Below are 16,642 nucleotides of genomic sequence, written 5' to 3'. Positions count from 1 at the left end.
GGTTTTGGAAGGTCTTTCAACTTTAGCCAAATCCGCTTTCTTACGAAATTTTTTCACAGCCCTGTTTCCAAGAGCCCACAAAGAACTGCTGCTTAAAACTCTCCACATGCACATCTCCCATACTGGTGTGCTCGTTTCACTACCTGGATATTGGTTTCCTCTTCTTTCTTTGAAATTACAAGCCCTCTTTCTGCATGCTACACACACCTTGTAGCAGTTTCAGTTTGCAGCATATTGGTGCTCTTAAAACGCTGAGTAACCTGTGTAGAGTGTGTCAATCTCCAGCACTGAATACACAACTTAGAGCTCCTTTCACCACAGACACGCAAACACATCTTTTTGTAAAAGTCCTACTTCTTTACTCTTGGAAATGTAAGGGTTTCATCGAGAACTTGAAGTCAATCATGCTTTGGCACTCTGCAACCAATAGGAATGAACTCTTGTACATACCCGTCTGAATTTCAGTGCAAAATGCCCTTCTTTTCTGTTTTGTTGAAAGTTCACAACACATTAGGAGATAGAGCGTGTTTGAAGAAGACTGATGCAGTGTGCGTTTTCCTTTATTTCTTGTGATTTGGGAAACATAATCCGTGATTTTCCACATTGTCTAAGAAACAACATGAGGCTTGCAAGAGATTGAAACAATGCATCCTAAAACTTATTCCAGCAGTGAAAACACACGGTTCTACAAAGACTTGGAAGGAGCAAGCAAAAGAATAGTGGCTGAGTGTCCTTTCAGAGAGAAACACATGCATTTCATCCTTCTGGAGTGAGTTTTCTTGCTGGAATTCATATGCATTTTGTACTGTGCAGAATGTAGCTACCTGCTCGGGGGTTGTGTCATAGATGCACCTTTCCTGTAGGAGCTTATTGGAACTTTCATTGTTTGGCTAAGTTATTTAGGGTTGGTTTTGGAAGGTCTTTCAACTTTGGCCAAATCCGCTTTGTACGAAAGTTTTTCACAGCCCTGTTTCCAAGTGTCCACAAAGAGCTGCTGCTTGAATGTGTCCACATGCACATCTCCCATACTGGTGTGCTCGTTTCACTACCTGGATATTGGTTTCCTCTTCTTTCTTTGAAATGACAAGTCTTCATTCAGCATGCTACACACAGCTTGTAGCAGTTTCAGTTTGAAGCATGTTGGTGCTCTCAAAAGGCTGTGTATCCTGTGTAGAGTGTGTCACTCTACAGCACTGAATACACAACTTAGAGCTCCTTTCAACACAGACACGCAAACACGTCTTTTTGGGAAAGTCCTAACTCAGGTAAATTGGAAATGTAAGGGTTTCATCGAAAACATGAAGACAATCATGCTTTTGAACTCTGCAACCGAAAGAAATGGCTTTTTGTACATGCCATTCTGAATTTCACTGCAAAATACCCTTCTTTTCTGGTTTGTTGAAAGTTCAAAACACTTTAGGAAATAGAACGTGTTTGAAGAAGACTGATGCAGTGTGCGTTTTCCTGGATTTCAAGTGATTCGGGATACATACTCCTTGTTTTTCCACATTGTCTAAGAAACAACATGAGGCTTGCAAGAGATTGAAAAAATGCATCCTAAAACTTATGCCTGCAGTGAAAACACACGTTTCTACAAAGACTTGGAAGGAGCAAGCAAAAGAATAGTGGCTGAGAGTTCTTTCAGAGAGAAACACACGTATTTCATCCTTCTGTAGAGACGGTTAGGGTTACGATTGGACCTAGGGTAGGGTTATGTTGAGGGCTAGGGTTAGAGAGACGGTTAGGGTTACACTTGAACCTAGGGTTAGGGTTATGTTGAGGGCTAGGGTTAGAGAGAAGGTTAGGGTTACTTTTGGACCTAGGGTTAGGGTTATGTTTAGGGCTAGGGTTAGAGATCCGGTTAGGGTTACTATTGGACGTAGGGTTAGGGTTATATTGAGGGCTAGGCTTAGAGATCCGGTTAGGGTTACGGTTGGACCTAGGGTTAGGGTTATGTTGAGGGCTAGGGTTAGAGACCCGTTTAGGGTTACGATTGGACCTAGGGTTAGGGTTATGTTGAGGGCTAGGGTTAGAGTTCCGGTTAGGGTTACACTTGAACCTAGGGTTAGGGTTATGTTGAGGGCTAGGGTTAGAGAGAAGGTTAGGGTTACTTTTGGACCTAGGGTTAGGGTTATGTTTAGGGCTAGGGTTAGAGATCCGGTTAGGGTTACTATTGGACGTAGGGTTAGGGTTATATTGAGGGCTAGGCTTAGAGATCCGGTTAGGGTTACGGTTGGACCTAGGGTTAGGGTTATGTTGAGGGCTAGGGTTAGAGATCAGGTTAGGGTTAAGATTGGACCTAGGGTTATAGTGATGTTGAGGGCTAGGGTATTCCAGCAGTGAAAACACACATTTCTATAAAGACTTTGAAGCAGCAAGCTAAAGCCTTGTGGCTGAGTGTTCTTTCATAGAGAAACATGCATTTCATCCTTCTGGAGTGAATTTTCATGCTGGAGTTCATATGCATTTTATACTGTGCAGAATGTAGCTACCTGCTGGGGGTTGTGTCATAGAAGCACCTTTTCTGCAGGAGCTTATTGGAACATTCATTGTTTGGCTAAGTTATTTAGGGTTGGTTTTGGAAGGTCTTTCAACCTTGGTCAAATCCCGCTTCGTACGCAAGTTTTTAATACCGCTGTTTCCAAGTGTCCACAAACAGCTGCTGCTTGAAACTGTCCACATGCACATCTCGTATACTGGTGTGCTCGTTTCACTACCTGGATTTTGGTTTCCTCTTCTTTCTTTGAAATTACAAGCCCTCTTTCTGCATGCTACACACACCTTGTAGCAGTTTCAGTTTGCAGCATATTGGTGCTCTTAAAACGCTGAGTAACCTGTGTAGAGTGTGTCAATCTCCAGCACTGAATACACAACTTAGAGCTCCTTTCACCACAGACACGCAAACACATCTTTTTGTAAAAGTCCTACTTCTTTACTCTTGGAAATGTAAGGGTTTCATCGAGAACTTGAAGTCAATCATGCTTTGGCACTCTGCAACCAATAGGAATGAACTCTTGTACATACCCGTCTGAATTTCAGTGCAAAATGCCCTTCTTTTCTGGTTTGTTGAAAGTTCACAACACATTAGGAGATAGAGCGTGTTTGAAGAAGACTGATGCAGTGTGCGTTTTCCTTTATTTCTTGTGATTTGGGAAACATAATCCGTGATTTTCCACATTGTCTAAGAAACAACATGAGGCTTGCAAGAGATTGAAACAATGCATCCTAAAACTTATTCCAGCAGTGAAAACACACGGTTCTACAAAGACTTGGAAGGAGCAAGCAAAAGAATAGTGGCTGAGTGTCCTTTCAGAGAGAAACACATGCATTTCATCCTTCTGGAGTGAGTTTTCTTGCTGGAATTCATATGCATTTTGTACTGTGCAGAATGTAGCTACCTGCTCGGGGGTTGTGTCATAGATGCACCTTTCCTGTAGGAGCTTATTGGAACTTTCATTGTTTGGCTAAGTTATTTAGGGTTGGTTTTGGAAGGTCTTTCAACTTTGGCCAAATCCGCTTTGTACGAAAGTTTTTCACAGCCCTGTTTCCAAGTGTCCACAAAGAGCTGCTGCTTGAAAGTGTCCACATGCACATCTCCCATACTGGTGTGCTCGTTTCACTACCTGGATTTTGGTTTCCTCTTCTTTCTTTGAAATGACAAGTCTTCATTCAGCATGCTACACACAGCTTGTAGCAGTTTCAGTTTGAAGCATGTTGGTGCTCTCAAAACGCTGTGTATCCTGTGTAGAGTGTGTCACTCTACAGCACTGAATACACAACTTAGAGCTCCTTTCAACACAGACACGCAAACACGTCTTTTTGGGAAAGTCCTAACTCAGGTAAATTGGAAATGTAAGGGTTTCATCGAAAACATGAAGACAATCATGCTTTTGAACTCTGCAACCGAAAGAAATGGCTTTTTGTACATGCCATTCTGAATTTCACTGCAAAATGCCCTTCTTTTCTGGTTTGTTGAAAGTTCAAAACACTTTAGGAAATAGAACGTGTTTGAAGAAGACTGATGCAGTGTGCGTTTTCCTGGATTTCAAGTGATTCGGGATACATACTCCTTGTTTTTCCACATTGTCTAAGAAACAACATGAGGCTTGCAAGAGATTGAAAAAATGCATCCTAAAACTTATGCCTGCAGTGAAAACACACGTTTCTACAAAGACTTGGAAGGAGCAAGCAAAAGAATAGTGGCTGAGAGTTCTTTCAGAGAGAAACACACGTATTTCATCCTTCTGTAGAGACGGTTAGGGTTACGATTGGACCTAGGGTAGGGTTATGTTGAGGGCTAGGGTTAGAGAGACGGTTAGGGTTACACTTGAACCTAGGGTTAGGGTTATGTTGAGGGCTAGGGTTAGAGAGAAGGTTAGGGTTACTTTTGGACCTAGGGTTAGGGTTATGTTTAGGGCTAGGGTTAGAGATCCGGTTAGGGTTACTATTGGACGTAGGGTTAGGGTTATATTGAGGGCTAGGCTTAGAGATCCGGTTAGGGTTACGGTTGGACCTAGGGTTAGGGTTATGTTGAGGGCTACGGTTAGAGACCCGTTTAGGGTTAAGATTGGACCTAGGGTTAGGGTTATGTTGAGGGCTAGGGTTAGAGTTCCGGTTAGGGTTACACTTGAACCTAGGGTTAGGGTTATGTTGAGGGCTAGGGTTAGAGAGAAGGTTAGGGTTACTTTTGGACCTAGGGTTAGGGTTATGTTTAGGGCTAGGGTTAGAGATCCGGTTAGGGTTACTATTGGACGTAGGGTTAGGGTTATATTGAGGGCTAGGCTTAGAGATCCGGTTAGGGTTACGGTTGGACCTAGGGTTAGGGTTATGTTGAGGGCTAGGGTTAGAGATCAGGTTAGGGTTAAGATTGGACCTAGGGTTATAGTGATGTTGAGGGCTAGGGTATTCCAGCAGTGAAAACACACATTTCTATAAAGACTTTGAAGCAGCAAGCTAAAGCCTTGTGGCTGAGTGTTCTTTCATAGAGAAACATGCATTTCATCCTTCTGGAGTGAATTTTCATGCTGGAGTTCATATGCATTTTATACTGTGCAGAATGTAGCTACCTGCTGGGGGTTGTGTCATAGAAGCACCTTTTCTGCAGGAGCTTATTGGAACATTCATTGTTTGGCTAAGTTATTTAGGGTTGGTTTTGGAAGGTCTTTCAACCTTGGTCAAATCCCGCTTCGTACGCAAGTTTTTAATACCGCTGTTTCCAAGTGTCCACAAACAGCTGCTGCTTGAAACTGTCCACATGCACATCTCGTATACTGGTGTGCTCGTTTCACTACCTGGATTTTGGTTTCCTCTTCTTTCTTTGAAATTACAAGCCCTCTTTCTGCATGCTACACACACCTTGTAGCAGTTTCAGTTTGCAGCATATTGGTGCTCTTAAAACGCTGAGTAACCTGTGTAGAGTGTGTCAATCTCCAGCACTGAATACACAACTTAGAGCTCCTTTCACCACAGACACGCAAACACATCTTTTTGTAAAAGTCCTACTTCTTTACTCTTGGAAATGTAAGGGTTTCATCGAGAACTTGAAGTCAATCATGCTTTGGCACTCTGCAACCAATAGGAATGAACTCTTGTACATACCCGTCTGAATTTCAGTGCAAAATGCCCTTCTTTTCTGGTTTGTTGAAAGTTCACAACACATTAGGAGATAGAGCGTGTTTGAAGAAGACTGATGCAGTGTGCGTTTTCCTTTATTTCTTGTGATTTGGGAAACATAATCCGTGATTTTCCACATTGTCTAAGAAACAACATGAGGCTTGCAAGAGATTGAAACAATGCATCCTAAAACTTATTCCAGCAGTGAAAACACACGGTTCTACAAAGACTTGGAAGGAGCAAGCAAAAGAATAGTGGCTGAGTGTCCTTTCAGAGAGAAACACATGCATTTCATCCTTCTGGAGTGAGTTTTCTTGCTGGAATTCATATGCATTTTGTACTGTGCAGAATGTAGCTACCTGCTCGGGGGTTGTGTCATAGATGCACCTTTCCTGTAGGAGCTTATTGGAACTTTCATTGTTTGGCTAAGTTATTTAGGGTTGGTTTTGGAAGGTCTTTCAACTTTGGCCAAATCCGCTTTGTACGAAAGTTTTTCACAGCCCTGTTTCCAAGTGTCCACAAAGAGCTGCTGCTTGAAAGTGTCCACATGCACATCTCCCATACTGGTGTGCTCGTTTCACTACCTGGATTTTGGTTTCCTCTTCTTTCTTTGAAATGACAAGTCTTCATTCAGCATGCTACACACAGCTTGTAGCAGTTTCAGTTTGAAGCATGTTGGTGCTCTCAAAACGCTGTGTATCCTGTGTAGAGTGTGTCACTCTACAGCACTGAATACACAACTTAGAGCTCCTTTCAACACAGACACGCAAACACGTCTTTTTGGGAAAGTCCTAACTCAGGTAAATTGGAAATGTAAGGGTTTCATCGAAAACATGAAGACAATCATGCTTTTGAACTCTGCAACCGAAAGAAATGGCTTTTTGTACATGCCATTCTGAATTTCACTGCAAAATGCCCTTCTTTTCTGGTTTGTTGAAAGTTCAAAACACTTTAGGAAATAGAACGTGTTTGAAGAAGACTGATGCAGTGTGCGTTTTCCTGGATTTCAAGTGATTCGGGATACATACTCCTTGTTTTTCCACATTGTCTAAGAAACAACATGAGGCTTGCAAGAGATTGAAAAAATGCATCCTAAAACTTATGCCTGCAGTGAAAACACACGTTTCTACAAAGACTTGGAAGGAGCAAGCAAAAGAATAGTGGCTGAGAGTTCTTTCAGAGAGAAACACACGTATTTCATCCTTCTGTAGAGACGGTTAGGGTTACGATTGGACCTAGGGTAGGGTTATGTTGAGGGCTAGGGTTAGAGAGACGGTTAGGGTTACTATTGGACGTAGGGTTAGGGTTATATTGAGGGCTAGGCTTAGAGATCCGGTTAGGGTTACGGTTGGACCTAGGGTTAGGGTTATGTTGAGGGCTAGGGTTAGAGACCCGGTTAGGGTTACACTTGAACCTAGGGTTAGGGTTATGTTGAGGGCTAGGGTTAGAGATCAGGTTAGGGTTAAGATTGGACCTAGGGTTATAGTGATGTTGAGGGCTAGGGTATTCCAGCAGTGAAAACACACATTTCTATAAAGACTTTGAAGCAGCAAGCTAAAGCCTTGTGGCTGAGTGTTCTTTCATAGAGAAACATGCATTTCATCCTTCTGGAGTGAATTTTCATGCTGGAGTTCATATGCATTTTATACTGTGCAGAATGTAGCTACCTGCTGGGGGTTGTGTCATAGAAGCACCTTTTCTGCAGGAGCTTATTGGAACATTCATTGTTTGGCTAAGTTATTTAGGGTTGGTTTTGGAAGGTCTTTCAACCTTGGTCAAATCCCGCTTCGTACGCAAGTTTTTAATACCGCTGTTTCCAAGTGTCCACAAAGAGCTGCTGCTTGAAACTGTCCACATGCACATCTCGTATACTGGTGTGCTCGTTTCACTACCTGGATTTTGGTTTCCTCTTCTTTCTTTGAAATGACAAGTCTTCATTCAGCATTCTACACACACCTTGTACCAGCTTCAGTTTAAAGCATGTTGGTGCTCTCAAACGCTGTGTAACCTATGTAGAGTGTGTTACTCTCCAGCACTGAATACACAACTTAGAGCTCCTTTCACCACAGACACGCAAACACATCTTTTTGTGAAAGTCCTACTTCAGGTCCCTTGGAAATGTAAGGGTTTCATGGAGGACATGAAGTCAATCATGCTTTTGCACTCTACTACCAATAGAAATGACCTCTTGTACATGCCTGACTGAGTTTCACTGCAAAATGCCCTTGTTTTCTGGTTTCTTGAATGTTCTCAACACATTAGGAGAAAGAGCGTGTTTGAGCAAGATCTATGCAGTGTGCGTTTCCCTAGATTTCTAGTGATTTGGGAAATATAATCCTTATTTTTCCACATTGTGAAAGAAACATGAGGCTTGCAAGAGATTGAAAAAATGCATCCCAACACGTACTCTAGTGGTGAAAGCACACGTTTCTACAAAGACTTTGAAGTAGCAAGTAAAAGCCAATGGCTGAGTGTTCTTTCAGAGAGAAACATACACATTTCATCCTTCTGGAGTGAATTTTCAGCCTGGAATTCATATGCATTTGTACCGTGCAGAATGTAACTACCTGCTCGGGCGTTGTGTCATAGAAGCAACTTTCCTGCAGGAGCTTATTGGAACATTCATTGTTTGGCTAACTTCTTTGGGTTGGTTTTGGAAGGTCTTTCAACTTTAGCCAAATCCGCTTTCTTACGAAATTTTTTCACAGCCCTGTTTCCAAGAGCCCACAAAGAACTGCTGCTTAAAACTCTCCACATGCACATCTCCCATACTGGTGTGCTCGTTTCACTACCTGGATTTTGGTTTCCTCTTCTTTCTTTGAAATTACAAGCCCTCTTTCTGCATGCTACACACACCTTGTAGCAGTTTCAGTTTGCAGCATATTGGTGCTCTTAAAACGCTGAGTAACCTGTGTAGAGTGTGTCAATCTCCAGCACTGAATACACAACTTAGAGCTCCTTTCACCACAGACACGCAAACACATCTTTTTGTAAAAGTCCTACTTCTTTACTCTTGGAAATGTAAGGGTTTCATCGAGAACTTGAAGTCAATCATGCTTTTGCACTCTGCAACCAATAGGAATGAACTCTTGTACATACCCGTCTGAATTTCAGTGCAAAATGCCCTTCTTTTCTGGTTTGTTGAAAGTTCACAACACATTAGGAGATAGAGCGTGTTTGAAGAAGACTGATGCAGTGTGCGTTTTCCTTTATTTCTTGTGATTTGGGAAACATAATCCGTGATTTTCCACATTGTCTAAGAAACAACATGAGGCTTGCAAGAGATTGAAACAATGCATCCTAAAACTTATTCCAGCAGTGAAAACACACGGTTCTACAAAGACTTGGAAGGAGCAAGCAAAAGAATAGTGGCTGAGTGTCCTTTCAGAGAGAAACACATGCATTTCATCCTTCTGGAGTGAGTTTTCTTGCTGGAATTCATATGCATTTTGTACTGTGCAGAATGTAGCTACCTGCTCGGGGGTTGTGTCATAGATGCACCTTTCCTGTAGGAGCTTATTGGAACTTTCATTGTTTGGCTAAGTTATTTAGGGTTGGTTTTGGAAGGTCTTTCAACTTTGGCCAAATCCGCTTTGTACGAAAGTTTTTCACAGCCCTGTTTCCAAGTGTCCACAAAGAGCTGCTGCTTGAAAGTGTCCACATGCACATCTCCCATACTGGTGTGCTCGTTTCACTACCTGGATTTTGGTTTCCTCTTCTTTCTTTGAAATTACAAGCCCTCTTTCTGCATGCTACACACACCTTGTAGCAGTTTCAGTTTGCAGCATATTGGTGCTCTTAAAACGCTGAGTAACCTATGTAGAGTGTGTTACTCTCCAGCACTGAATACACAACTTAGAGCTCCTTTCACCACAGACACGCAAACACATCTTTTTGTGAAAGTCCTACTTCAGGTCCCTTGGAAATGTAAGGGTTTCATGGAGGACATGAAGTCAATCATGCTTTTGCACTCTACTACCAATAGAAATGACCTCTTGTACATGCCTGACTGAGTTTCACTGCAAAATGCCCTTGTTTTCTGGTTTCTTGAATGTTCTCAACACATTAGGAGAAAGAGCGTGTTTGAGCAAGATCTATGCAGTGTGCGTTTCCCTAGATTTCAAGTGATTTGGGAAATATAATCCTTATTTTTCCACATTGTGAAAGAAACATGAGGTTTGTAAGAGGTTGAAAAAATGCATCCCAACACGTACTCCAGCGGTGAAAGCACACGTTTCTACAAAGACTTTGAAGTAGCAAGTAAAAGACAATGGCTGAGTGTTCTTTCAGAGAGAAACATACACATTTCATCCTTTTGGAGTGAATTTTCAGCCTGGAATTCATATGCATTTGTACCGTGCAGAATGTAACTACCTGCTCGGGGGTTGTGTCATAGAAGCAACTTTCCTGCAGGAGCTTATTGGAACATTCATTGTTTGGCTAACTTCTTTGGGTTGGTTTTGGAAGGTCTTTCAACTTTGGCCAAATCCGCTTTCTTACGAAATTTTTTCACAGCCCTGTTTCCAAGAGCCCACAAAGAACTGCTGCTTAAAACTCTCCACATGCACATCTCCCATACTGGTGTGCTCGTTTCACTACCTGGATTTTGGTTTCCTCTTCTTTCTTTGAAATTACAAGCCCTCTTTCTGCATGCTACACACACCTTGTAGCAGTTTCAGTTTGCAGCATATTGGTGCTCTTAAAACGCTGAGTAACCTGTGTAGAGTGTGTCAATCTCCAGCACTGAATACACAACTTAGAGCTCCTTTCACCACAGACACGCAAACACATCTTTTTGTAAAAGTCCTACTTCTTTACTCTTGGAAATGTAAGGGTTTCATCGAGAACTTGAAGTCAATCATGCTTTTGCACTCTGCAACCAATAGGAATGAACTCTTGTACATACCCGTCTGAATTTCAGTGCAAAATGCCCTTCTTTTCTGGTTTGTTGAAAGTTCACAACACATTAGGAGATAGAGCGTGTTTGAAGAAGACTGATGCAGTGTGCGTTTTCCTTTATTTCTTGTGATTTGGGAAACATAATCCGTGATTTTCCACATTGTCTAAGAAACAACATGAGGCTTGCAAGAGATTGAAACAATGCATCCTAAAACTTATTCCAGCAGTGAAAACACACGGTTCTACAAAGACTTGGAAGGAGCAAGCAAAAGAATAGTGGCTGAGTGTCCTTTCAGAGAGAAACACATGCATTTCATCCTTCTGGAGTGAGTTTTCTTGCTGGAATTCATATGCATTTTGTACTGTGCAGAATGTAGCTACCTGCTCGGGGGTTGTGTCATAGATGCACCTTTCCTGTAGGAGCTTATTGGAACTTTCATTGTTTGGCTAAGTTATTTAGGGTTGGTTTTGGAAGGTCTTTCAACTTTGGCCAAATCCGTTTTGTACGAAAGTTTTTCACAGCCCTGTTTCCAAGTGTCCACAAAGAGCTGCTGCTTGAAAGTGTCCACATGCACTTCTCCCATACTGGTGTGCTCGTTTCACTACCTGGATTTTGGTTTCCTCTTCTTTCTTTGAAATGACAAGCCCTCTTTCTGCATGCTACCCACACCTTGTAGCAGTTTCAGTTTGCAGCATATTGGTGCTCTTAAAACGCTGAGTAACCTGTGTAGAGTGTGTCAATCTCCAGCACTGAATACACAACTTAGAGCTCCTTTCACCACAGACACGCAAACACATCTTTTTGTAAAAGTCCTACTTCTTTACTCTTGGAAATGTAAGGGTTTCATCGAGAACTTGAAGTCAATCATGCTTTTGAACTCTGCAACCGAAAGAAATGGCTTTTTGTACATGCCATTCTGAATTTCACTGCAAAATGCCCTTCTTTTCTGGTTTGTTGAAAGTTCAAAACACTTTAGGAAATAGAACGTGTTTGAAGAAGACTGATGCAGTGTGCGTTTTCCTGGATTTCAAGTGATTCGGGATACATACTCCTTGTTTTTCCACATTGTCTAAGAAACAACATGAGGCTTGCAAGAGATTGAAAAAATGCATCCTAAAACTTATGCCTGCAGTGAAAACACACGTTTCTACAAAGACTTGGAAGGAGCAAGCAAAAGAATAGTGGCTGAGAGTTCTTTCAGAGAGAAACACACGTATTTCATCCTTCTGTAGAGACGGTTAGGGTTACGATTGGACCTAGGGTAGGGTTATGTTGAGGGCTAGGGTTAGAGAGACGGTTAGGGTTACGATTGGACCTAGGGTTAGGGTTATGTTGAGGGCTAGGGTTAGAGAGAAGGTTAGGGTTACTTTTGGACCTAGGGTTAGGGTTATGTTGAGGGCTAGGGTTAGAGATATGGTTAGGGTTACGATTGGACCTAGGGTTAGGGTTATGTTGAGGGCTAGGGTTAGAGTTCCGGTTAGAGTTACACTTGAACCTAGGGTTAGGGTTATGTTGAGGGCTAGGCTTAGAGAGAAGGTTAGGGTTACAATTGGACCTAGGGTTAGGGTTATGTTGAGGGCTAGGGTTAGAGACCCGTTTAGGGTTACGATTGGACCTAGGGTTAGGGTTATGTTGAGGGCTAGGGTTAGAGAGAAGGTTAGGGTTACTTTTGGACCTAGGGTTAGGGTTATGTTGAGGGCTAGGGTTAGAGATATGGGTAGGGTTACAATTGGACCTAGGGTTAGGGTTATGTATAGGGCTAGGGTTAGAGATCAGGTTAGGGTTACGTTTGGACCTAGGGTTAGGGTTATGTTGAGGGCTAGGGTTAGAGAGAAGGTTAGGGTTTCAATTGGACCTAGGGTTAGGGTTATGTTGAGGGCTAGGGTTCCAGATCCGGTTAGGGTTACGATTGGACCTAGGGTTAGGGTTATGTTTAGGGCTAGGGTTAGAGATCCGGTTAGGGTTACTATTGGACGTAGGGTTAGGGTTATGTTGAGGGCTAGGGTTAGAGATCCGGTTAGTATTACGATTGGACCTAGGGTTAGGGTTATGTTGAGGGCTAGAGTTACAGATCCGGTTAGGGTTACGATTTGACCTAGGGTTAGGGTTATGTTTAGGGCTAGGGTTAGAGATCCGGTTAGGGTTACTATTGGACGTAGGGTTAGGGTTATATTGAGGGCTAGGCTTAGAGATCCGGTTAGGGTTACGGTTGGACCTAGGGTTAGGGTTATGTTGAGGGCTAGGGTTAGAGATCAGGTTAGGGTTAAGATTGGACCTAGGGTTATAGTGATGTTGAGGGCTAGGGTATTCCAGCAGTGAAAACACACATTTCTATAAAGACTTTGAAGCAGCAAGCTAAAGCCTTGTGGCTGAGTGTTCTTTCATAGAGAAACATGCATTTCATCCTTCTGGAGTGAATTTTCATGCTGGAGTTCATATGCATTTTATACTGTGCAGAATGTAGCTACCTGCTGGGGGTTGTGTCATAGAAGCACCTTTTCTGCAGGAGCTTATTGGAACATTCATTGTTTGGCTAAGTTATTTAGGGTTGGTTTTGGAAGGTCTTTCAACCTTGGTCAAATCCCGCTTCGTACGCAAGTTTTTAATACCGCTGTTTCCAAGTGTCCACAAAGAGCTGCTGCTTGAAACTGTCCACATGCACATCTCGTATACTGGTGTGCTCGTTTCACTACCTGGATTTTGGTTTCCTCTTCTTTCTTTGAAATGACAAGTCTTCATTCAGCATTCTACACACACCTTGTACCAGCTTCAGTTTGAAGCATGTTGGTGCTCTCAAAACGCTGTGTAACCTATGTAGAGTGTGTTACTCTCCAGCACTGAATACACAACTTAGAGCTCCTTTCACCACAGACACGCAAACACATCTTTTTGTGAAAGTCCTACTTCATGTCCCTTAGAAATGTAAGGGTTTCATGGAGGACATGAAGTCAATCATGCTTTTGCACTCTACTACCAATAGAAATGACCTCTTGTACATGCCTGACTGAGTTTCACTGCAAAATGCCCTTGTTTTCTGGTTTCTTGAATGTTCTCAACACATTAGGAGAAAGAGCGTGTTTGAGCAAGATCTATGCAGTGTGCGTTTCCCTAGATTTCTAGTGATTTGGGAAATATAATCCTTATTTTTCCACATTGTGAAAGAAACATGAGGCTTGCAAGAGATTGAAAAAATGCATCCCAACACGTACACTAGTGGTGAAAGCACACGTTTCTACAAAGACTTTGAAGTAGCAAGTAAAAGCCAATGGCTGAGTGTTCTTTCAGACAGAAACATACACATTTCATCCTTCTGGAGTGAATTTTCAGCCTGGAATTCATATGCATTTGTACCGTGCAGAATGTAACTACCTGCTCGGGGGTTGTGTCATAGAAGCAACTTTCCTGCAGGAGCTTATTGGAACATTCATTGTTTGGCTAACTTCTTTGGGTTGGTTTTGGAAGGTCTTTCAACTTTAGCCAAATCCGCTTTCTTACGAAATTTTTTCACAGCCCTGTTTCCAAGAGCCCACAAAGAACTGCTGCTTAAAACTCTCCACATGCACATCTCCCATACTGGTGTGCTCGTTTCACTACCTGGATTTTGGTTTCCTCTTCTTTCTTTGAAATTACAAGCCCTCTTTCTGCATGCTACACACACCTTGTAGCAGTTTCAGTTTGCAGCATATTGGTGCTCTTAAAACGCTGAGTAACCTGTGTAGAGTGTGTCAATCTCCAGCACTGAATACACAACTTAGAGCTCCTTTCACCACAGACACGCAAACACATCTTTTTGTAAAAGTCCTACTTCTTTACTCTTGGAAATGTAAGGGTTTCATCGAGAACTTGAAGTCAATCATGCTTTTGCACTCTGCAACCAATAGGAATGAACTCTTGTACATACCCGTCTGAATTTCAGTGCAAAATGCCCTTCTTTTCTGGTTTGTTGAAAGTTCACAACACATTAGGAGATAGAGCGTGTTTGAAGAAGACTGATGCAGTGTGCGTTTTCCTTTATTTCTTGTGATTTGGGAAACATAATCCGTGATTTTCCACATTGTCTAAGAAACAACATGAGGCTTGCAAGAGATTGAAACAATGCATCCTAAAACTTATTCCAGCAGTGAAAACACACGGTTCTACAAAGACTTGGAAGGAGCAAGCAAAAGAATAGTGGCTGAGTGTCCTTTCAGAGAGAAACACATGCATTTCATCCTTCTGGAGTGAGTTTTCTTGCTGGAATTCATATGCATTTTGTACTGTGCAGAATGTAGCTACCTGCTCGGGGGTTGTGTCATAGATGCACCTTTCCTGTAGGAGCTTATTGGAACTTTCATTGTTTGGCTAAGTTATTTAGGGTTGGTTTTGGAAGGTCTTTCAACTTTGGCCAAATCCGCTTTGTACGAAAGTTTTTCACAGCCCTGTTTCCAAGTGTCCACAAAGAGCTGCTGCTTGAAAGTGTCCACATGCACATCTCCCATACTGGTGTGCTCGTTTCACTACCTGGATTTTGGTTTCCTCTTCTTTCTTTGAAATTACAAGCCCTCTTTCTGCATGCTACACACACCTTGTAGCAGTTTCAGTTTGCAGCATATTGGTGCTCTTAAAACGCTGAGTAACCTGTGTAGAGTGTGTCAATCTCCAGCACTGAATACACAACTTAGAGCTCCTTTCACCACAGACACGCAAACACATCTTTTTGTAAAAGTCCTACTTCTTTACTCTTGGAAATGTAAGGGTTTCATCGAGAACTTGAAGTCAATCATGCTTTTGCACTCTGCAACCAATAGGAATGAACTCTTGTACATACCCGTCTGAATTTCAGTGCAAAATGCCCTTCTTTTCTGGTTTGTTGAAAGTTCACAACACATTAGGAGATAGAGCGTGTTTGAAGAAGACTGATGCAGTGTGCGTTTTCCTTTATTTCTTGTGATTTGGGAAACATAATCCGTGATTTTCCACATTGTCTAAGAAACAACATGAGGCTTGCAAGAGATTGAAACAATGCATCCTAAAACTTATTCCAGCAGTGAAAACACACGGTTCTACAAAGACTTGGAAGGAGCAAGCAAAAGAATAGTGGCTGAGTGTCCTTTCAGAGAGAAACACATGCATTTCATCCTTCTGGAGTGAGTTTTCTTGCTGGAATTCATATGCATTTTGTACTGTGCAGAATGTAGCTACCTGCTCGGGGGTTGTGTCATAGATGCACCTTTCCTGTAGGAGCTTATTGGAACTTTCATTGTTTGGCTAAGTTATTTAGGGTTGGTTTTGGAAGGTCTTTCAACTTTGGCCAAATCCGCTTTGTACGAAAGTTTTTCACAGCCCTGTTTCCAAGTGTCCACAAAGAGCTGCTGCTTGAAAGTGTCCACATGCACATCTCCCATACTGGTGTGCTCGTTTCACTACCTGGATTTTGGTTTCCTCTTCTTTCTTTGAAATTACAAGCCCTCTTTCTGCATGCTACACACACCTTGTAGCAGTTTCAGTTTGCAGCATATTGGTGCTCTTAAAACGCTGAGTAACCTGTGTAGAGTGTGTCAATCTCCAGCACTGAATACACAACTTAGAGCTCCTTTCACCACAGACACGCAAACACATCTTTTTGTAAAAGTCCTACTTCTTTACTCTTGGAAATGTAAGGGTTTCATCGAGAACTTGAAGTCAATCATGCTTTGGCACTCTGCAACCAATAGGAATGAACTCTTGTACATACCCGTCTGAATTTCAGTGCAAAATGCCCTTCTTTTCTGGTTTGTTGAAAGTTCACAACACATTAGGAGATAGAGCGTGTTTGAAGAAGACTGATGCAGTGTGCGTTTTCCTTTATTTCTTGTGATTTGGGAAACATAATCCGTGATTTTCCACATTGTCTAAGAAACAACATGAGGCTTGCAAGAGATTGAAACAATGCATCCTAAAACTTATTCCAGCAGTGAAAACACACGGTTCTACAAAGACTTGGAAGGAGCAAGCAAAAGAATAGTGGCTGAGTGTCCTTTCAGAGAGAAACACATGCATTTCATCCTTCTGGAGTGAGTTTTCTTGCTGGAATTCATATGCATTTTGTACTGTGCAGAATGTAGCTACCTGCTCGGGGGTTGTGTCATAGATGCACCTTTCCTGTAGGAG

Source organism: Miniopterus natalensis, chromosome 5, assembly GCF_054644295.1.
Source record: "Miniopterus natalensis isolate mMinNat1 chromosome 5, mMinNat1.hap1, whole genome shotgun sequence".
In the NCBI taxonomy this organism is placed as follows: Eukaryota; Metazoa; Chordata; class Mammalia; order Chiroptera; family Miniopteridae; genus Miniopterus; species Miniopterus natalensis.
This window is presented reverse-complemented; position numbering follows the sequence as displayed.